This window comes from Vombatus ursinus, unplaced genomic scaffold (assembly GCF_900497805.2).
Source record: "Vombatus ursinus unplaced genomic scaffold, bare-nosed wombat genome assembly UNPS02012082.1, whole genome shotgun sequence".
Classification (NCBI taxonomy): domain Eukaryota; kingdom Metazoa; phylum Chordata; class Mammalia; order Diprotodontia; family Vombatidae; genus Vombatus; species Vombatus ursinus.
Window position 1 is genome coordinate 4,117,394 of NW_020951860.1, and position 23,027 is coordinate 4,140,420.

A 23,027-nucleotide genomic window follows, 5' to 3' on the forward strand; every position below is an offset into this window, starting at 1 on the left:
CCAACGAGGGCACTATTAATTTCCATTTCAAGAAAATGGGACCATCTTCCCTCATCATAGATTTAGATCTGGAAAGGAACCTCTGAGGTCATTTACTTTTCCCCTCATAAGGAAATGAGGACCAAAGTTACAGTGACCTATTCAAGGTCACAGCCAGAATTCAAACCCAGGTCCTCTAAATCCAGGACTCTCCACTGTGCCACCGGCCAAGTGTAGGCATTCTTTCCTCCCCCTCTTCCCTTTGATTAAAGGACAACAAAAATCCCCCCACCCTGGGATCCAGGGTAGTGGGAGCCAGAGCAGTCAGTCCATTCAAGAGGCAGCAGCAGCTCACACTGCCTTCTATCAGGCAAGTGAAAGCAAATGAAAGCCATCTGCTTTATGACAAAGAAAGAAAGAAAGAAAAGCAATGGATCTCATTTATAGAGATAAAAATTAAATACCAAAAAGGGAAGAGGGAAAAAAAGTCTCAGTTGTTAGTGTTGAGTAACTGAAATTCCACACAAACGCCAAGAAATTCAAAGGTCACAGTTCCCACAGCAACCGTAACCTGACCCGTCAGTGTATGTAGTAGTTGGCATTGCCAAACTCAGAGCAATGGGACCCACATGCCTGCTGCCATACACCTACTCTTCAGACAAGGCATTTTGTGAGCAGAGCACGAATCCGCCCCTGCTTCGAACTACAGGTTCCTTGCCAAAACCTCAATCCTATACCTACAGGAAAAAAGGAGGCACCCAAAGGAAAGCTATGGCAGACAAGCCAGTCTGACGTCTCTTTCTGTGGTGCTCACGGATGCTTGCCATCCATAGGGAAGGTGAGTGGTCAAAAGCAGAGGTGGGAAGCCGCCCTTTCTCTTCAAGCCATCAGGGAACTCTAACTGCAAAGGTCCAAGGCTTTACCCGATCACTCAGGGATAAGAGATACAGCAACAAACATTGCCAGTCACGCCACCCTCCTTACCCTCCTGAGAGGCACCAGGGCAGAAGCTAGCAACTCATAATAGAAAGGCTAACCTGAAAGATCAACTGGCTCCTGCAGGGAAAAGTAACCAGAAAATCTGCATTTGAATCGAGGCTCTCACTATCTACCTTCTCCATTCCTCACAAAACATTAAGTGACTACAGTGTGCAATAATAAATGTTTATTGAATTTAATTACAAGCCACAGTGCTAGACAGTGATGCAATACCACAGAATTCATGCCTTCAAGATGCTTAGAATTTATTAGAAATGTCTCACACTGATAGAACATTTTACAAGGCACTTTCCTTATAACAACCCACTGTAAGTAAAAAACTACAAGTACTAATTTTATCCTATTTTATGTACAAGAAACAAGTGCTAGAGCAAGAAAAGGAAGTGTGAGGTTCTGCTCTCTCAGCCTGAGCATAAGGGTGACAAAACCAAGTCTGGATTCAGGGAAGCAGAGAGAAGGGGGATGACTTGGAACCTCAGCCATTTGTGCAGACTTGGTCCCTAATCTCAGAGTCTGCAGCCTTTTGGTAGAGAGATCTGTACAGAGAAAATTATAATGCAGGGCAAAATACTGAGAGCAGAATAAAAGAAGTAAAAAGTGAGTGATTGCTGCCAACCAGAGAAACTGGGGCTGGGGAGAATCACATGCAAACCTTTCAGGCCTGAGAGGGAATAAGAATTATCATTTTATACTTGGCTGGGCTCAGGGCGCTGAACTTCCTGAACGCTCAGCATCAGTTCATATTTACTGAATACCTCTCCTCTAAGTCCTATGCAGAGACCGCAGGCAAGAGAAATCCAGTGCTTGCTCACTTGTCCTTAGAGGATACAACTTCAGATTTGGAGAATGGACTTGGAATTCTAACGCAGTGCAAATTCAAATCTCTCACACGACACTGCCCCCAAATATAAGACGGGTGGAACCTATCCTTTCTTTTCAGCATATTAACTACCTGAGAACAGCAAAGGGATAGAACAGAACAGAAGTGGTAAAGACTGGATTCAGGAGGACCCGAGATCAAATCTGGCCTCACACATGTAACACTGAATAGCTGTGTGACTCTGTGCAAGTCGCTTAACCCAAATTGCCTTACCAAAAACAAAAACAAAACAGAAGTGGTAAAGAAAGCAATGAAGGGGCAGCTAGGTGGCTCAATGGATAGAGCACCGGCCCTGTTGTCAGGAGAACCCGAGTTCAAATCTGGCCTCACACACGTAACACTGAATAGCTGTGTGACTCTGGGAAAGTCACTTAACCCAAATTGCCTTACCAAAAACAAAAACAAAACAGAAGTGGTAAAGAAAGCAAAGAAGGGGCAGCTAGGTGGCTCAATGGATAGAGCACCGGCCCTGGAGTCAGGAGGACCTGAGTTCAAATCTGGTCTGACCAAACAGTTGACACTTACTAGCTGTGTGACCCTGGGCAAGTCACTTAACCCCAATTGCCTAAAAATTAAAAATAGATAAATAAATAAAAGAAAGCAATGAGCGGAGAGTCAGGAAACCTGTGTTGAAATCCCACCCTAGTACCTTTGTGACCTTGGCAAGTCACTTAACCTCAGCTACCTCACATAAAATAAGGAGTTTGAATAGACCTTCAAGGTTTTTTCCAGCTCTAGATCAATGGTCCTATGATAATTTCTTTTTAAGTTTACTAATCAAATTAGCAGATGGGGAAGGAGGGAAGAAGTTAAAAGTATTCAGAAAACAAATTTCAAAAACTCCTTTCCATAAAACCAAAATGTTAAAACATAAAGGATTCTTATCCATTCAGAATAGTTCAAGATCTTAATCATTAGTTTTAGATGTAGCTTAAAATAGCAAAATCACATTTCTTTCTAAAGTAATCAAATTGGCCTTCCCCACCAATTAGCATAAATCAATGAGAAGATCTGCCTTTGGATATCTTAATTGTTTCCTACTTCTCTTTCTTTCATAGGCCAGTAAGATTTTGTGCAGAACTGATGGGGAATGTCCTTGTGAATAGTTTCTCAGAGTTAGGAAGACTTAGGTCTGGTCTCTGCTACATAAAGGTCGTGTCACTCTGGGCAATGATTTAACTTCTCAGTGCCCCAATAGCTCTCTAAGTTGCAAAGCAAGGAAGCAAGTGCCAGCCTGTATTGGTAAAGAGTTTCCTCACAAGGAATTGCCTATACACCAATGAAATCACAGTCTGGATAAAAAGAAAAAAAAAGTTACATGCATATCATAAGAGCTTAATATATGATGGGTCTGGAGTCAGGAAGACCCGAGTTAAAATATGAACTCAGACATTTACTAGCTATATGACCACAGGCAAGTCACTGCACCTGTTTGTCTCAGTTTCCTCATCTGTAAAATGGGGATAATAATAATAATAGTAACCAGTGTTGCTGTGAGGATCAAGCAAGATAATAAGCACAAGCATTCAGCACAGTGCCTGACACATAGTAACACTGTATAAATGTTAGCTGTCATTACTATTACTATCTATTTTTATTGGTCTAGTTCCTATGGGGGAAAGTTGCCCCATAAACCCAAGCATCCTCTTGATGACCTCAATGGGATATATAACCAATCAACCCGAGGATGGGGATGAGGGTTCCATACCACCCTCCCTTTGATAGCCAACCCAACTCACCACACCCTTAACCTATTACTGCTTCAAACTCTCCCACTCCACCCTTTCCTACTATTGGACAACCTCCTAACCTTTATCCTTCAGTGTTCCTCAGCAGTAGCCAGCAAATAAAGGGTTATCTCCCTCATTTCCCCTTTTCCTTTCTAGTGGGATAGAATGAGTTACACAGGATAAGTGCTCATAGGTTGCTATCTGTATCACAGATCTTATTAGCTTCCTTCCCAAACACACTCCTCTTCCAAAGTTCCTTATTTCTGTCGAGGGTACCCTTCCATTTCACCCAGGTTCAAAACTTCCTTTCCTTTTCACTCTCATTTATCGCAAATATCCAATCAGTTGCTAAATCTTGTAATTTTCTTCCCCACAACAACTCTTACATACTACACATACACAGCTACCACCTCAGTACAAGCCACCAAATGTCACTTAGACTATTGCAATAGCCTTCTAATTGGTTTCTCTGTTTCCCATCTTTCCCTTCTCCATTCTCTACACAGCAGCCAAACTGATTTTCCTTAAGTACGTATCTGCCAGTTCCCACTCAAATTGTTATAGCTTTCCCATTGCTTCCAGAATCAAACATAAACTTTTATCTGGTATTTAAAATCCTTTATAACCTGTCCCCATGTTACATTAAAAACAGCATGAGCAAGGGCAGCTAGGTGGTGCAGTGTATTGAGCATTATTGGCCCCAGAGTCAGGAGGACCTGAGTTCAAATGTGACCTCAGACACTTACTAGCTATGTGATCCTGGGCAAGTCACTTAATCCTAATTGCCTCCAAAAAAAATTATTTAGTTCAAATCCAGCTTCAGACACTTGACACTTACTAGCTGTGTGACTCTGAGCAAGTCACTTAACCCCACTGCCAAACAAAAACAAAAAATAGCATGAGTAACTCCATTTTCCCTTTATCCACCATTTTGTGAAGTTAAGTTCCAACTTAAGTCATCTGATCATGGGAAAGTCGCAAGACTATCCCCCCCCCCCAACTAAGGTTTCCCAATCCTCTCTACTAATAAGGAACAAGGTGATTTAATGCCTACATCCTGTTTTTCACTCCCCTAAATGTATATTAACTGTGTAGAAACAAAGGTTCTGGGTCCTTGCGCAGACTTGGACCCAATTTGTTTCTGCAACTGCATGCATTATTAATTAAATTGTTGTCTGAATGTAACTACTGAGTGTCTTTATTCCACCATAACAGTTATGGCCACCCAAATGGGACTGAATCTTTGAGTCTCATTTGACAATGGACCTTTGACAAAGGAACACCCTAGGGCATGCTGGTAAGATTTCTACCAATGGACTTCCTTGGTGAAGGACCACCTGTCCCTGGACCTCCATGTCCTCTTGAACCACAACCAGATGGCTAACTTCTTTTTTTTTTTTTGTGAGCAGAACCAAGAAAACATTTTATACAGTAACAGCAATATTGTCCAAAGAACAACTGTGAACAGCTAAGTTATTCTGAATATTATAAATATTGAAATACAAAGGACCTATGAAGGAAAATACTAGCCACCTCCAGAGAAGGAACTGATAAATAAAAGTGTTCATAGTATGGTCTTACACATGTGGCCTATACACATATGTGTACTTATATATGTGTATGTATACTTACAGATAGAGATAGGTAGATAGATAGATAGATCAGACGGCTAACTTCTTGTCACTGACAAGGGAACCAGGGTACTGGCTCTAGTAAGCAAGATGGATATTGCTTAGGTAAATTCTTATTGGCCCCTTACTGGATCAGGGGAAGCCTCCCACTTAGAAGAGGATGACTAATTATGCAAAGACTGGTCTAAGACAAGGCTTCTTAAACTTCTTCCTTTCAGCACTTCTTAAACTGCGGGTCAGGACCCACATGGGTCCTGACCCACAGTTTAAGAAGCACTGGTAAGAGTCTTGATGGGTCCCAAAACTGGTCTGAAGTGGACTTTCAATTACTGCAAATTAAAGGCTTTGAGACTGCTTTTAGAAAATTGCATGCACTGACTTTTTTGATTAAACTTTCACTGGAAATTAAGAAGGAAAAACTTTGCCAGCAAGTGCTTCTATGTGTCTCTCTTGTCATATTGTCAGTCTTGGCAAACCAAACTAACTTCTTCTAGTGGTCAGATCAGCCAAAGGAAAGAGTGGAAAGAGTGAAAACTTTTGAGGAACTTTCAGAATCTTCAGAAAGATAATCTCCTTCTCTCTGCATTTCTAACTCTAGCCAGATTGAAGATTGCAGAGATAACAACAGATAAGAGGGAAAGCAATCTTTTCTCCTAGTCTAGAAAAATTCATGGTATTGTAAACCAGAGACTAACTTTGTGACTGAAATGTAATTTCTCTACTGTGAATTTCCAAATTGTGGTTTGAATGTTGTTGGGGTTTTTTTTTTAATTTGCAGCATGAAATTATTTGAGTGGCATACTGGCACTCTATCCTTGGAGGACCATTTGAAGGGTGTGTCCCCAATCCTTAGAACTTCATGAACTCAAAGCAGGGAGATGGTGAGGCTAAGGGTTTCCCAGGGTTAAAACTGCAGAGAATAGTAAATACCTCCAGGAAAAGTGAGGCATGTACTTTATATATGCTCTTAAAGTATGTGGAAGGGGTAGTTAGAACATAAAGGAATAGATTTGGTTTCCTGAGTGATTTTTAAAAGAACAAGCACTATGTAAATGTTAGTCAATGTAAGAAATTCTACATTGGTCTATAAATGGAATCACTGCAGAATTTCAAAAGTGATCAAATGAATGATTTCCTGATAATTTGGAAATGCACTGACTGCATTGATGTCACTTGATTGTTATAAGTTTTTTTCCATGTTTTGAATATGACATCTTACATGTTATTATTGTATTTCAAAAATTTTTCTTATATTGTGAAATTTGGGAAACCACTGTATCAGAAGTGCTGGCACAAAAGTTCTCTTTTAATCCAGATACTGTTAGATTATGAATTGAACTATTAAAGTAATGTGGTAAAAAAATGTTTGAAAACTGTTAAACATTTCATGCAATATATTTTGTTCTAAAATGAATAATAATAATAACATTGTTGGGAGAAAAAAAATTCCTCATCTATTGAGGTTCCTTGGGATTTTCTACTTGGGCAAGGTTATAAGATCTTATCAGGCCAATTGACAGCATGTGATAAAATTCTAAAGTACTGAAGTTTAAGAAACTAGGACTATGTCCAGTGAAAGTAGGGGATTTATAAGTTTGCTTATAGTAATGAATGAGTTTTATCTGATAGATTATTTGGTTATCATTTATGAAAACTATGAAATTGTACTTATTAATAACTAACCTATACTGAAGTTACACCTATGAGCCTATTTAATAACAACAGACCCTAAATTCAAAGATTTCATTTTGCCTTAGGAGTTAATAGGCAATATGGACATATTAGTCTGGAGACTTAAAGAGACCAAAGTTTTTCTGGAGTTTGGAGTCAATTATCATGTATTCACTGCATGGGTGAAACTCCAGAATGCAATTATTCCAAAATTATAAATGAAGGGTAAATAAGATGTCCTTAAATGTGCTCACTGTCAACTGTTATTACAGCAAGAGAAAAACAATAATAACATAACTCTAAGCTGTGATTAGTGAAATTTTGCTGTTGAGGTAAAATCTTGTGGGACTATAATGTTATTCTATTATTATTATTATTATTATTATTATTATCATTCTACCATTCAAGGGGAATGCAATGTGCTGCTCAAAGGCAGCGCATCTGAAAAACATACAGGTGGATATCTGTATTTGGAAAAAGTTGAGGGGATGACCTTGAATAGGCAACAGTAGGATCCTCTTGACTCAGTTTCCCATTGTGCTATTACTTTTCTGAACAGGAAATTTTCCCACCTGGTTAATTCTGATCATGCCTATGATACCCTGTGAATAATGTGGAATTTTGCTGTGTGTTGGCTGTAAACTACAACTCTTGCCTGGAATCAAACAGAGCTAAAGGAGTTTTCCTTTGTCATGGCTTCTGTCAGGTTAGTCTGTGTCCTTGGGCAGTCATGGTTTGCCAATCATGGTTTGCCTATACTGTTTACACAGAAGACTATCATGTGGTCTCTACCTTTCTTGTCAATACTTTAACTTTTCAGGGATGAAAACTGTGACAAAAGCAGGGCACCTGTGTGTCTATCAACAGATCAGCGGACATCCAAACTTCTCTAAACACTCTCCAGAAAGAAACCGAGGAATCCTGCATTAGCAACTGAGGTGCTTCCTGGTGGGATCCCACATCCTAGTTATCTCATTTACATTTAGGAGGTAGTGAGTAGAGCATTTTACCAAACTTTGCTTTTCTTGCTTGGACTTTTTGTAACTCTTTGTATGTGCATAAATTGAAATTGCTGCCTATCCCTAGTGACCAGATGTTCTTTTCACCCCACCCCTTTAATGTCCCTTGAGGTAAACTATCATTTATCAAGAAATCCATAATAGATACAGTGTTTAAATAAGTGATCCCAGGGGCTGAGAACTCCAGGATCAAAGGGGGAAATGGTAATAAATAAATAAATAAATAAATAAATAAATAAAATTGCATGAGTAACTCCATTTTGCCTTTATCTGCCATTTTGTGAAGTTCAGTTCTAATTTCTTATAAGTCACCTGATCATGGAAAAGTCACAAGACTACTCCTCCCCCTCGCCTCAGTCTCTCCCAACCTTCTCTACCAATAAGGAACAAGATGGTTCAATCCCTACATCCTGTTTTTCACTCCTTCAACTACATATTAACTGTGTAGAGGGTAGCTAAGTGTCAAAGTGGAAAGAGTGGTAGGCCTGGAGTCAGGAAGACCCAAGTTCAGATCTGGCCTCAAAACACTTACCAGTTGTGTGACCCTGAGCAATTCACTTAACCCTGTTTTGCCTTAATTTCTGTAAAATGAGCTGGAGAAGGAAATGGCAAACTACTCCAGTATCTTTGCCAAGAAAACCCCAAATGGGGTAATGAAGAGTTAGACATGTCTGAAACAAAACTATAGCAACAAAGGTTCTGGGTCCTCGCACTAACCAAGAGCACTGAACCTGATTTGTTTATGCAGTTGCATGCATTGCTAAATAAATTGTTGTCTGGATGCAACTACTGGGTGCCTTTATTCTACCCTAATACTTAACTTTCTTTCTTATGTTACTTAATTTCTATGCTCTCCAGTCTAGCCAAACTAATTTTCTTGCTGTTTCTCACACAAAACAATCTAACAACTGGCTTTGTACCTTTGAATTAGCTGTTCCCCAAATCTGAAATGTATTTTCTCCTCATCTCTGCCTCTTAAGAATCCCTTGTTTCCTTTAAGCCTCAGTTCAAGCACCACCTTCTTCATTCTCTATTCACTGTCTCCTGATGCCCAGCTCCTACTGCCCTCCTTCCCCAAACAAGCTTGCATTCATTTTTATATAGTATGCACATGCTTATTTATGTACATATTGTCTACTCTGACAGAAAGAACCTTCATTTTTGTCTTTGTATCCCCAGCTCCTAGCATATAATATGTGCTTACTAAAAAACTGAGTGGGGAAAGACCTTCCAAAATGATGAACGCATAGATTTGTCTGCATTATCTAAGAGGTTCACCTGCTTGGCTTCAACATCTACCAACCTAACTGGATCCCCAAAGTCATGAAACAAGAAAAGAACAAGATCTATTTTCAAAAAGTGGTATAAGAAAAGATACACAATACAATAGACATAGTTATAGAGTATTAGATTCAAGTTCTAGGGGAAAAACATAAACATTTCACCATGAAGTATTTATCAAACATTACCAAAACAAGCAAAATAGCTCTGAAAAATTATATATGCCATAATTTTCTCCACTCAATTTCTCTAGTTCTCTTGAGAAAGTATTTAAAAGAGTCATGAAAACAAATGTTTTAGATTTTTCTTTTATATAAGGACAAGTATCCTGAATTTCCTCAAACTTTTTCTAGTAAGTGGCTATCAGTAGTATGCTACATAACAAATATTTTTTTTTAAAAAAATCAATACAATCTGTTCCTTCAAGGTAAAGGTGACAAATTTTTATTGATATTTTGTTTATCGCATTCATTTCCCTACATACCTCCCTTCCCTCTCACTCACCCAACATCATGCCTTATTACAAAGGAAGTAAAAAAGGGAAAGGAATAATGTGGTTCAGCAAAACTAAAGAACACATCAGTCAAGCTGACAATATGTACCCACAATCATAGTTATCCACCTTTGCAATGAAGGTAAGGACTTGCTTTCTCTTATCTTTTCATCAGGACCAAGCTTGGTCATTACAATTACATAGCAATCAGTTTCCATTTTGTTTGTATAATCGTAATACATATAATTTTCCTGGTTCTGCTCACTTCACTTTGCATTGGTTTATATCAGTCTTCTAATGCTTCTCTCTGGTCTTCATAATTAATTTTTTATAGCATAATAACATTTAATCAAATTAATGTGCTATAAATTACAGTTGTTCAAATAAGAAATGGTTGTCTACTACATTTCCAATCCTTTGCTGCTGAAAAAGTTAAGCTATAAACATTTTGGTTTATTTTGGACCTTTATCTTTGATTTCCTTGAGGTAATGCCAATCTCTGGATCAAAATGTATGGATGTTCTTTTTTTTTTTTAGCATAATTCTAAATTATTTTCCAGAATTGCTAGACAAATTACCAGCTCTACCAGTAATGTATTAATATGCCTCAATTTCCATAACCCCTACAACACATTTCCGTCTTTTGCCATCTTTGCTCTTTTCTGGATATCAGATGAAACTTCAGAGTTATTTTAATTTGTGTTTTCTTATCATTAGTGAATGGAAGTGGTCTTTCATATGGTTGCTAAGTTTGAAATTCTTCAGAGAACTGTTTGTTCATATCCTTTGACCTTCAAAGGTCAGGTCAAGTGCTGCCTCCAAGAGGTAACCTGATCTCCCTAGCTGCTAGTGGCCATCCCCCCAGAAATGACTTCATATTTTGTATTTCAATATTTATGTATATATTGTTTTCCCCAACAGAATGTAAGCTCCTTGAGGGACAAGACTGCTTTTGTTTTTGTATCTCCAATGGCCAGCATAGTTCCTGACACATAGTAGGTTACAATCAATAAACACCTGGGTAAATTGATGAATTAAAACTAGCTCTTAGAGAGTTGGCTGAGGACCTTGCCTCTGGTCTCACACAGCCACTGTATGGCAGAGATGAGTGGGACATGAACCCAGGTTTTCTGAGTTCTTGGGGTTGAGTTGCATTGGATCATGGGACTAGAGTTGGAAGGGACTTTGGAAGCCATCTAATCCAACCCTCCCTTTTTAAAGATGAGGATTTATTTACCTAAGGTCACATAGGGAATAAACATCTGAAGTAGGATTTGAATACAGATCCCAACTCTCAAGCCAGTGGTCCCCCTTTACTGTACCATATCAACCATGCCATGCAACCCTTTAGAGATGCTTACTGAATACAGTCTTGGTTCATAAACTCTATTTCCAAGTTACTCTTATTTAATTAGTATTTTATTATTCTATCTTATAATAATTTTAAATGTTTTTGCATTTAATTTAATATTTTGTTTACTCTCATTCACTCTCCACGGAAATTATTACTATTTTCACACCACCTCCTCTTGTTAAAGCCACAGGAAGACAGAAATGAGGAAAAAGGTTTTTTAAATGTGATTTTAGTATCTACCTATTATAAATTAGCATTTAGAAATGCTTCTTACCCAGAAACTTTTTTCCCTAGCTACCCATTAACCAGTTAGCCTTCCTAGCAAACCTCATCAGAGAAATGAGTTAACATTTACCCCTCTTTGGGAACACAGTCCTGAGTGAGTGATTAGACAATAGATAAAGTGAATACTATAATTCAGAGGTTCCCAGAAAAATACATTCATACCTTGCCATTTCAACTTGAAAATTCCCCACTCCTGACATTCTTGCTCAGTCCCCAGCACAGCAACATTTGCATTCTAGTTACTAGTTTCCAACCAGGTACAGAGAGCATTCTATCAAACAGCAGTCTAGTGCAGGTATAGGCAGGCATGGGTGCCAAAGATGTCACTGAAGTATTGAGGGCCTTAAACTGCACAAGTGGAAGGAGTAGTCATATGGATGAAATTGGGAGGTATCAAAGTATGACTATAAAAAAAGATCCTATTTCTTTTCTTTTTTTTTTTTTTAGGCAATTGGGGTTAAGTGACTTGCCTAAGGTCACACAGCTAGTAAATGTCAAGGGTTTGGTCTGAGGCTGGATTTGAACTCATGTCTTCCTGACTTCAGGGCCGGGGCTCTATCCACTGCAAAAGATGCTATTTTCTAAAAAGAAACATAGCAGGTCTTATACATCCAAACAAGTGATGTCTTTCAAAACAGTCACCTTGGGATATTATACACATATATCCGACATAACAATGCTCAGTGCTATTTCCTGATAATTTCATTAATACATTATAACCAAACCCCATGTAACCTTATTTGTCTTATCTCCCATTCCTAAAATTGTTCCTACAAGACTGCCTCATAATATTACATGAAATAATGTCATGCTTACGGAATCTAATTCCACTTCCTTGGCCCCCCAAAAAGCCATCTCTCACTCAGCAAATTTTCCTGTAACACTTTTTTGGCTCTTCTCCCTCCCCCCCATACTATATCTTGTATTTCTTTATTGACCCCTTGTGTCTTTATGTCACAATCATTTCAATGCCACCCTCTCCACTACCACCCCCCCCCACACAACATGAACCCTCCTCTTATAACAAAGAAAATTTTAAGCAAAAAACATCTGATCCAGTGACTACATCCTCCTGCCTCAAAGCATGCTCCATAATCTAGTCTCCGAAACCTTTTTTGTTTTTTCAGTTACTCAGAGTTTAGCTTCCATCCATCATCTTGCCATCACTTCATCATACACTGTAAACATGGATTGTATCCTTGGTTTTGTCTCGTTCATGCTGCCCCAGTTCCTATAAATCTTGACACGTCATGTTCCTCAAACTATCTTTTTAAAAAACTGTGTAATAAGATTCCTTTTCATTCAAAAACCACAGATTTTATGGCCACTCCCCAACTGATGGGTACAGGTTTTGTTTTGAGTTACTTGCCACAAAAAAGAGTATGGCTATAAATACTGTGAACACATTATTCTTCTGCATAGGTGTCATAACACCAAAGTAGGAAAAAAATAGCTAATAATTATATTAAGCATTTAAGATTTACAAAGGCTTTGCTTTTCCCATAACATCCCCATAAAGCAGGACATGTAAGGATTAAACCCATTAAGAAAAAAAAAACAGGCTTGGTGAGAAGTTAAATGATTTTTCTAGAGTCAAATAGCTTTTGTCCAAGCTGAGACAGTAAGTCAGGTTCTCTGACTCCTAGTCCAGTGCTCCTTCCACTAGATTACGCTGATTCACCCAGACCCTGATGTCAATCATTTTTAATCACTGCTATGGCATTTAGAGAGGATAAGTATTGATAACATGTTTGGAGGCAGGCCAAGGAGGGGAGTTTAGGTAGGCTTTTCATGCTTATGTTACAGAGCTTTATTGGTAGTTCACTAATACTATTAGTATATCACAGAGTTCAAAGATTCAGTGTAACATAACTAGAACTAAAAAAATAAAAAATTTTAAAAATCACAAAGTTATTTAATTAAATTCAACAAACATTTGTTAAATACCTACTATGTACAAGATGCTGAGGATTCGAGATACAGATAGAGACAGAAACAGAGATAGAGGGACAAAGACAGACCCTGTCCTCAGGGACCTTACATTCAACTGGAAGACAATACAACAGGTCCAAAGGTAAGAGTAATACAAATTGATCAACTAGGAGGAACAGGAAGGCTTCACTGAGAAGGAGGCACCTAAGCTGACCCTAATGGATCACAGGAATCTGAAAAGCAGAGATGAGGAGGGAATACATTCCAGACTTGAAAGATGGCTGACATGAATATGCAGAAGCAGAAAACAATTCTCCAGGGAAGCTTCTAGCAAGAAAAATAAAAAAGTGACATTCTCACTTCCATCAAGAATAAAGAACAGAAGAATTTCAAGGCAAACTGTATAGAGTTCACAATACTTGTCTGTTTTGGCCATGGGACTTAACAATGCTCGAGGTCCAGACTTTTCTCCTCCTAGAAAAGAAGGTAAAGGGGTTTGAGGAAAACCTGTTTACTTTCCAGGTTAGCAGGGAGAATGAAGTGCTCCTTAAAAGCAAAAGAGATTCAAATCCAGACCTTTGTCAGGAAATTGGAAGACTGAAACAGAGGAGGAAGGGAAGGATCACTAAATATTTAGGGCAAAGTGACAGATACAGAGCATTTTTCCAAAGAAGAAACTGTGACTGAGGAGTAAACAGCTATTTAGCTACCAACAAAACATGACACAGATCCATAAGTGTCTTTAAGGGTCCGAGAAGAAATACAAAGTAATAGTGATCTATCTCTGTTAAAAGACTTGATAACAATACAGGGATCTGTTATCTTCCTGGACCATCAAGGACACTGCAGATAATCTCCCAAGACTTACTAAACTGGATGGCTTCTGAGGCAGCGAGGTGGTACAACAGGTAGAGTGCTAGACCAGGAGCCAAGAAGTCCCAAGTTCAAATCCTACCTTCGACACTTTCTAGTTGAGTGACTCTGAGCTAGTAATTCCTCATCTGTAAAATGGATTGTTTTGTAAATAAAACGGATCTACCTCCTAGGGTTGTTACGAGGTTCAACGACAATATTTGTAAAGCACTATGTTAGCTATTATTATAATAGTACTAAACCGCTAATCTGTTATTTGTGAGCTATGGAAAATAGTAGAGAATGAATGCTACAGGACTCTTATTTAATTTTTTTTTTTTAAGAGCAGGGGGAGGAGTAGAGTCTGCAAACACCAGACTAGTGAGTTTGACTTCAATTCCTGGCAAAATTCTATTTCAAATTATTAAAGTGATTGTTTTTGAACACCTTGAAAAGGAAGCAGAAATCACAAGGGGCCAGCATAGTATCATTAAGAACAGGTCATGCAGGGGCTGCTAGGTGGTGCAGTGGATAGAACACCGGTCTTGGAGTCAGGAGGACCTGAGTTCACATCCGGCCTCAGACACGTAACACTCACTAGCTGTATGACCCTGGGCAAGTCACTTAACCCTAATTCCCTCACCAAAAAAAAAAAAAAAGGAACAGGCCATGCTAAAAGATGAGAATAGTCAAAGTTGGAGGGATTATGGGAAGATAGACACACCGTTAGTGGATATAACCATTCTGGAAAGCAATTTGGAATTATTCAAAGAAGACAATTAAAACGTCCATACCCTTGGGACCAGAGATTCCATTACTAAGCAATATCCTAAGGATGCCATTGTTAAGATGAAAGACTCCATATACAGCAAAATATAATGGCACTTTTTGTGATAGCAAAGAATTGGAATAAAGTAGATGCCCATTAATTGGGGAATAGCTAACTAAGCAAATTGTCATACATGAATATAATGGAATATAAATATAAAGAAATATAAAAAATATATAAATCTATAAAAAAGAAATATATAAAAATATAAAGAAATGGCAAGTTTAATGAATACAGAGAAGCATGAAAAGATCTACACAAACTGATGAAAAGTGAAGTAAGCAGAGGAAAGAAAACAAACATGATAATTACAACAAGTTAGGAGGCTAGCATACACACAAATGAAAAGTGAATACTGAAAAACTACGAAGAACAAGTATGACTTGAAAAAAAGACATTTGGGAAGATACTCCCAATGATACTTCCTTATGGGGGGGTTGGGGGAGTTCCACAAGTGTTGAACATATTTTCAGACTTTTTCAATGTACTGATCAATTATGCTGATTTTTTTTCTCCTTTTTTCTTTAAAAAAATACTGTTTGTTATGTGGGATGCTTCTCGGGGATGTGGAGGGATATAATGGGAAGAACTATGTTCATGTAAAAAAAAAATGAATAAAAACTTAAAAAAAAACAACAACAACAACAACAAATCATACCCTATTACCCACCTCCTGATAGAGAAGTGATAGACCCAGAATGCAGAAAAAAGACATACATTTTCAGACATGGCCAATGTGTGGCTTTGTTTTGCCTGATTATGCTTATGTATTGCAAAGATTTTTTTCTATTCTGTTTTAATAGATTTAGTAAATGTGATACAAAACAAAAAAGGAAGGTCACTAAAACATTTTAAAAATACAGAGAAGTTCAAAAGAAAAAACAAACAAGCAAGACAGTTTTGAAACTAATATATTTAGTTTTTTACTTTTTTTTTAAAGCAAGCAGTATGAAATGAAGATTCACGGTTTCACATGTAATCCTATTTTTCTCTTTTGCTGTGTGTGTATATGCTCTTGGGGGGGTATTTTAAGTTATGAGCAAAAAATTAAAAACAAAAACATGTTATGCCCTTGCTTATCCCTGAAAGAGGAGGTGACTGTACATGTATAATCTATATCAAATTGCTTGCTTTCTCAATGAGGTGGGGGAGGGAAGAAATTTGGAACTCAAATTTAAAAAAAAATGAATGTTAAAAATTGTTTCTGCATGTAATTGGGGAAATTTTAAATAAAAAATGAGGAAAATGTCTTTGCAGAAATAGGGAACCATACTGTGGATGGATCGGTGTGTATACTGTCAGACTCAGTTTACTGTGTTAATTTTTACCCTCTCCCTTTTCCCTTTTATACTTTGTTTAAAAGTATGTCTTTCTGGTCAGGGCAAGGGGGAAGGCATATATTGGGACATTAAGGTGATGATAGAAAAACAAAAGATAGCAATAAAAAATGTAAAATGGAACTAGTCCCAACAGAAAACTGGTAGATTAGGGGACTGCTATAGATAACATTTTATCAAAGGAATCTACAAAGTTTCTTATATTAGTCTTTATAAGATGGAGTGACGTGAGCAAGTATAGGTAGGTGCATTGGGAATGGGTGAATGGCCAGACCCCAGAACTAATCATATTAATGGTTTTGATATCATTTGGCTCTCAAAGGAATACTTCAAGAACCTGCACCTACACACATCCCATGAATTAGAGTCTTCCAAGAGTAGAATGGGCTACCATAGGAAACACTGAATTCATCATTCTTCAGGCCAGATGGCCAGTTCTCAGGGATGATGTACTCAGACATAAGGTTATCAGGCAGTTTCTAAACCTCCTTCTAACTTCATGTCTAAGATTCTTGTTCATCCTGCTTTCCTTTCCCCATTTCTATAGCACTGTATTCTCCTCATTTGGATCTACTTTGATGAACTCTTTTCTTCTATGTATCACAACACAGGGCTCAATTCTTCATCTGCTGCCCTTCTCCACCCTCCCTCATCCATACTCATTCCAATTCATACCTCTCCATGTAGACAAGTCCAAAGCTATTACTATCAACCTTTGCCTCTCAAAAAGGATAGTATTTGTGAAAAGTTTAGCATAGTAGGCACTACATCAATGTCTATGTCCTTTCCTTCCTTCCTTTACCACATCTAAAGGCAAGAACCTAGAACTTATTTCATCTTAACACCAAAAAAAAAAAAAAAAAAAAAGCAAATATTTTTCAGGATACCTTCTCAAGAATAGGTGTTGGCTCCTTAACTGATCAAGTATAAACTCATTATAGAATTCAAAGTTCTCTATTTTATCTGTTCTTCCAATACCTAATTAGTCTTATCTTGGTATTCAATCATCACAGCCTGACCTTTACTATCACTAAGGCACACCTAGTTTGCTTCTCCAAGCCTTGGTTCCTAGAGTATCCTCCCAACCAATTTCCATTATTTTTTTCCAAGGTCTCACTCTGGCTTCTCCTCCAAGAAGTGTTCCCAAACTAATCTCAACTCACAATAATGGTTTTGCTTTGTGCTCCATAGAATTTAATAACAGAAATTCTCTATTTTCCATCACTTATTTCCTCTACTTGTTTCTTTTATCTTGAATCCCCAAGAAACTAAGGCTGTTGTCATTACTTTGGGCAAAATTAAGGCGCAGAAAGGATGACTTACCCAATATTATACAGCAACATGAAGAACTAGAACCAAGGTTTTCCCTAAATAGACTATAAGCTCCATGAGCACAAGGACTGGTCTGATCAACCTGAAAAGTCCCCAAAGTAACCCCTTACATATAAGTGCTTAATAAATCTTTGTCTGATTCCTGGTTCCTGGTTCAGGGGCCTGCCTATCCAATAAGCCTCACTGTCTCATAGGAGCTAGGTCTTAACTAGGAAAGCTGATTGCAGTTACCACCACAATAAAAATAGCCCTAACCACAGCTATAAAGAAGCTTCAGGCAAAGACACTTTTTGATTCTATTCCCACGTGAGAGAACTTAACTAAATGCACTGATAGCCATTGATGGTCATCCATAAAAAGCTCTCCCATCTCACCCTTCTCCATACTTCTTGTTCTTCCCCATGGAGCAGTAAAAGAGACAACTTCAAAAATAGATCCTTGAAGGACTGGGCATTCAGAAATCTTTTCCTTCTCCTTGTTTTAACTCTCTGGCCTAAGTTTTTTTTTCTTTTTTAACATATAAAAAATCCATTACTTGGAGAGGAGTGAAGGGGAGAAGCCCTAAATCAGAAATAGCCAATGAGCCTTAATTTTAAATTTCTTTTTTAAAAAAATCCATATTTGAACTACAACGAAGCCTGGAAGAAATCCAACCTGAAGGATAGTTTTCCAAATACAAAGAAGTCCTGGCAGGGCAAGAGAGGGCAGGAAAGAGTCTTGCTTATTATAACCCTCACTGGTGTCAGCTCCTACGTATGCAGTCCCACTTACTTAATTAGGCCTGAATGAGGAAGGAAAGGGAGAAGGTTCCAGGCCAATAAATATTTTAATAAAAATTATAGCTATGGCCCTTCAATCCCAGTGCTCTTCTTTTAGGCAAACGATTGTCTTGACTATCACTGTCTGGAAAATGAGAAAGGAGCAGGGGGAAACCTTGAAAAGGTAATGAAACATTCTTGCTGGTTGTCAGGCTTTGTTGTTTCTTTTTTAAAACCATTGCCAGGTTCAAAAAACAATAAAATCTTATAGGTTGCCCCAATTATGACAACAGCTCTAGTCCCTGAGCCAAAGTAGTAATGAGACCAGAAAAGTGTTCCAAGGGAAAGTCAGTAACAGTGCCTTAACAAAGAAAAATGTGAGGAACACTTAGTTATCCATTATCTCTGGGATTGTGGGAGTAGGAGAGGGGGGGAAAGACAGGCCACTGCCCCTCCCCCCTCCACTTAGAAACCAGTGTTGGGATGACATTAGCTTTACCAGGAAAATAGTGGGAAATCCCTCATACATGAAACCTCAATAACCTCCATTTTTTGAAATTCCTCCTCCTCTTCTCTAATCAGAGAGATATGTAGGCTAGGAAACAACATCTAAGTGACTACTACATGCCTGTCACACTGCTAGGTGCTGGAGACATAAATACAAAAATGAAACTGTCCCTGGCTTCAGGAACTCATAGTCTTTCAGAGAAGATAGTAAGTACATGCAAAATAAATATGTAATTGGAGGGGCAAAAAAAAACAGAAAAGGCTTCATGAAGAAAGCAGTGCTTGAACTGAGGTTGGAAGGAAACAAGGAACTAACTCTAAAAAGCAGAGGCAAGGAGGGAGTGTGTTCTAGGCTGGGGGGCGGGGAGCAAGTGCAAAGGGATAAAGACAAGAGGTCAGGATGGCCAGACTGCAGAGTGCAAGAAACGGAGGAATATATCACAAAGTTGTAAAGATAGGTTGGGACAAGGTTGCAAGGGGCTTTAAAAACCAAACAGAAGAGTTTATACTTGATCCTAAAGTCAATAGGGAGATCCCAGAGTATACCAAATTGGGAAATAACATGGTCAGACATCCACGTGTAGAAGATAGGGCAGAAAAAGACTTGAAGCAGGGAAACCAATTAGAAGGCTACTTCCATACTCCAAGCAAGAGGTAATGAGAGCTGGAACTAGGGTGGGATCATGCGAGTAGAGAAGGGCATGAAAGATGTTGTGGAAACAGAAACAATAAGCTCTGACAACTGACACAATGGGGTCAAAGAATGAGGAGTCAAGTCCCAAGTTCATGGCTGGAACCTGGGAAACGAAAAGGATGGTGGTGCCCCTGACAGAAATAGGCAGGTTCAGAAGAAAAGTTCAGCATGAGGAGAAAGGTGTTCTGTTTTGGTATGTGGAGTTTGAGATGTCTATAGAACATCTAGTTCAAAAATTCCAATAGGCAGTTGGAGATAGAGATGATGGAGATGGGAGTTACCAAAGACAGACACAGGAAAAGTAGAGATAGGATCCAATGAACAATATTCTAAAATTGTACAGGGGAAATCAGCCCAAAAAGAGAACCACTGCTCTCCAGAGTAAAATTCTTAGAACACAAGATCAAACAATTCTGATGGGAAGGCTAAAATGAAAGAACTACACAAAAATGCTGAGACTGGTATACAACATCAATGGAGACTGTGCAGAGACATATAGAAGACAAATATAGGATCAGGCAATGGAGGGTAGATACGGAAGTGTGGCACAATCCTTTAAGAATACTGTTGAAAGCACTATAGCTAAGAATAAGCTGACATTAGCAAGAAAAATTTAAATCCAGAAAAGGGCTATATTTTTAAGCTATAATAGGGAAAAGGAGATCAGAGAAGGGATAGGACAATAATGGGATGGCAAATGTAACATGAGCAAGGGAAAACTGATACCCACACAACATGAAGAGAACAAGAAGAAGGGTCCCAGAATGCTGGATATACCCTCCCCTTGGCTGGGGGGAAACACAAATAGTAAAGGGAGATATGGACAAGAATAACACAAGATGAGAAGAGATGGATGTTTTGTTTTGCTTTTTTTCTAAACACCTATGAATGGAATATCTTCACCAATGAGATCACATCTGAAGTATAAGTTTCTCTATCAAGAAGAATAATCTCTGAATCAAAAAGGACAAAATAATAACAAAGAACAGAATAAAAATGGCTAGTAGAGAGTTGAAACCCAAGATACATAAACAGATGAGAGCACAAACCTGCACTTCACAAAATCAAGGCACCAGAACAAGACAAGTCATATCACAGGATAAACAACTACTAGCACCATTGACTATCTATTAAGTGCCAGGTGCTAGATTTGTAAGCACAGTAGATAGAGTGCCAGGCCTGGAGTCAGGAAGACTCATCTTCCTGAGTTCAAATCTGGCTTCAGACACTGTGTGACTCTGGGCAAGTCACTTCACTCTGTTTGCCTCAGTTTCCTCATCTGTAAACTGAGCTGCAGAAGGAAATGGCAAACCACTCCAATATCTTTCCCAAGAAAACCCAAACGGGATCCCAAAGAGTCAGAAACAGCTTAAAAACTACTGAACCAAACATATAAAATTGGAACTATACAAAGAAGATTAGTTTGGACCACGAGCGTAGATGATATGAAAATTTGTGAAGTGTTCCATATTTTTTCTAGTAAGGTCTGGATCCAAACCCATTTATTTTTTGCCATTAAACTAATTTTTCCAAGAATTTATGATCCCATCATCCAGTGTTTTTAAAACATGTTTCCCCTTTACTTTTAAGTTTTTGTTGAAAATCTGGACAAGTATCAGAATTCTGATTGTGTGAAAATCACTTTTCTCTCTGAGCCTCAATTTTCTCCTCTATAAAGTGGTGAAGTTGAAATAAGATAATATATGTAAACCGTTTTGAAAATATACACACACACATGCATATATATATATATATAGATGTGCCAGGCCTTGCACATACAAAAACAAAAAAGAATGCTCTCAAGGAACTTACATTCTGTAGAAGGTAAATACAAATAAGCAAATATTCTCTTATGCTAAAGATGACCAAGTGAACAGGAGTAGAACAGCCCAGCTCTTATACAAGTACCTCAGCAAAGAGCAAAAGAGAGCATCAGACAAATACGATCAAGAAATCCGAACACAAACTAAAGCTTCACCCAACCCAGATCCACACAGGGGGCAGCCCGAAGTCTGCATGTATAAAGGAAGGAGTCCAGCCAGGAAAGCTGAGGAGAGCAGAGTGTTCAGAAGTCTTCCAGCCCAAACATAGAACACTTCAAGGATGCCCAGATCCTGAAGCACTATGTAGCAGAGAGAAAGAGGGCCAGCAGAGCTCCAAAGTTTCCCCAGGGCAGTTACAATGTTCTGACCCACAAGAAGTTGACTGGAAGTGAAAGCCAACAGCAACAGCTAACAGAGATCAGGACCAAATAGGGTCCCCCAACATCCTATCCAAGAGGGCTGGACATGTCACTAACACAAAATCCTAATTCGGGCTTGAAATATTAGTAAACAGAAGACAATAAATTATTATGGATCAGACCATAATAATTGGTGTTTGTCAAGAACAAAAAATAAAAATAAATTTTAAAAAGAAAAAATAATTAAATTTTAGATAATTTCTTAAGGGGGAATAGGAAAATCAGGAAAGGCCTGAAAGTCACTAGGTAGTCTGACAGGTGAAAGTGAGGAGGAAATACATTTCAGATGACCTGTGCAAAGATAGAGGGGCAGAAGATGGATTCTCTGGAACTGAGAACAAGTACACTAGTTTGGCTGGACAGTAAAATAGGTTGAGGGAAGCATTGGGTAATAAGCCTGGAACGAGATTGCGAAGGGCTGTAAGTGTCAAGCAGAATAGTTAGGATTGATACTAGAAGCAGCAGAGAGTCCCTAAAGGTCTTGAATAGCAAGGGTTATACAGCTCAGTGACTACTCTTGCGCTTTTGGAATATCACTTTGGCAGCTGCAAAGAAGATGGAATGGAGAGGGGAGAAGGAAGACCAATTAAGAGACCCTTGCAATTATCCGGGTGAGGCGATGAGGGCATGAATTATGAATGGAGATAGAGAACGGATACTAGAGATGTGATAGAGGCCAAGGATTAACAACACTTGGGAACTGAATGTGAATGGGGGCAAGGGGAGTGGACAGGAGAGTGAAAGGTCAAGAGGAACTCAATAACAAGTTCAGTTTTGGACATGCTGAGTTTGAGACAGTTATGGAACATTCAGTTCAAAATATGCAATATGCTGTGAGTGGTATAGGATGGAATTCGGGAGAAAGACCCTTAGGGTTAGATATCTAGATCTGGGCATATCTGCATAGAGATGATAATTGTCTCTGGCTCCCTTGGTTTCAATGATATGATAAAGGAAGAGAAGTGGGACTAGGACACAGCCTTGGTCCCGCTGGTGGGGAGGGAGAAGAAGAAGGAGGGAAGCAAGGAGGGGAAACTGATGATGGATGATCAAGCAATTCAGACTGAGGAATAGACATGAGTAGAACCAAGAAAGTAGTGTCATGAAAACCCAGAGAGGAGAAAGTAATCAGTAATAATGGGTGGTCAACAGTGTCAAATGCTGCAGAGAAGTCAAGAAGGATGAGGACTGGCCTCTAGAAAAGGCCACTAGATCTGACAAT

At 38.6% G+C, this 23,027-nt stretch overlaps 1 protein-coding gene and 1 non-coding gene across 2 annotated transcripts in view; one reads left to right on the forward strand and one right to left on the reverse strand.

Annotated features, from left to right (window-relative positions):
• Positions 1-23,027, reverse strand: part of MICAL3 (microtubule associated monooxygenase, calponin and LIM domain containing 3) — a 240,384-nt gene that overhangs the window by 210,971 nt on the left and 6,386 nt on the right. The window lies entirely within an intron of this gene.
• On the forward strand, positions 20,930-21,038 carry LOC114039566. The gene has a single exon (XR_003568686.1). It is a non-coding gene; the product is annotated as a U6 spliceosomal RNA (small nuclear RNA).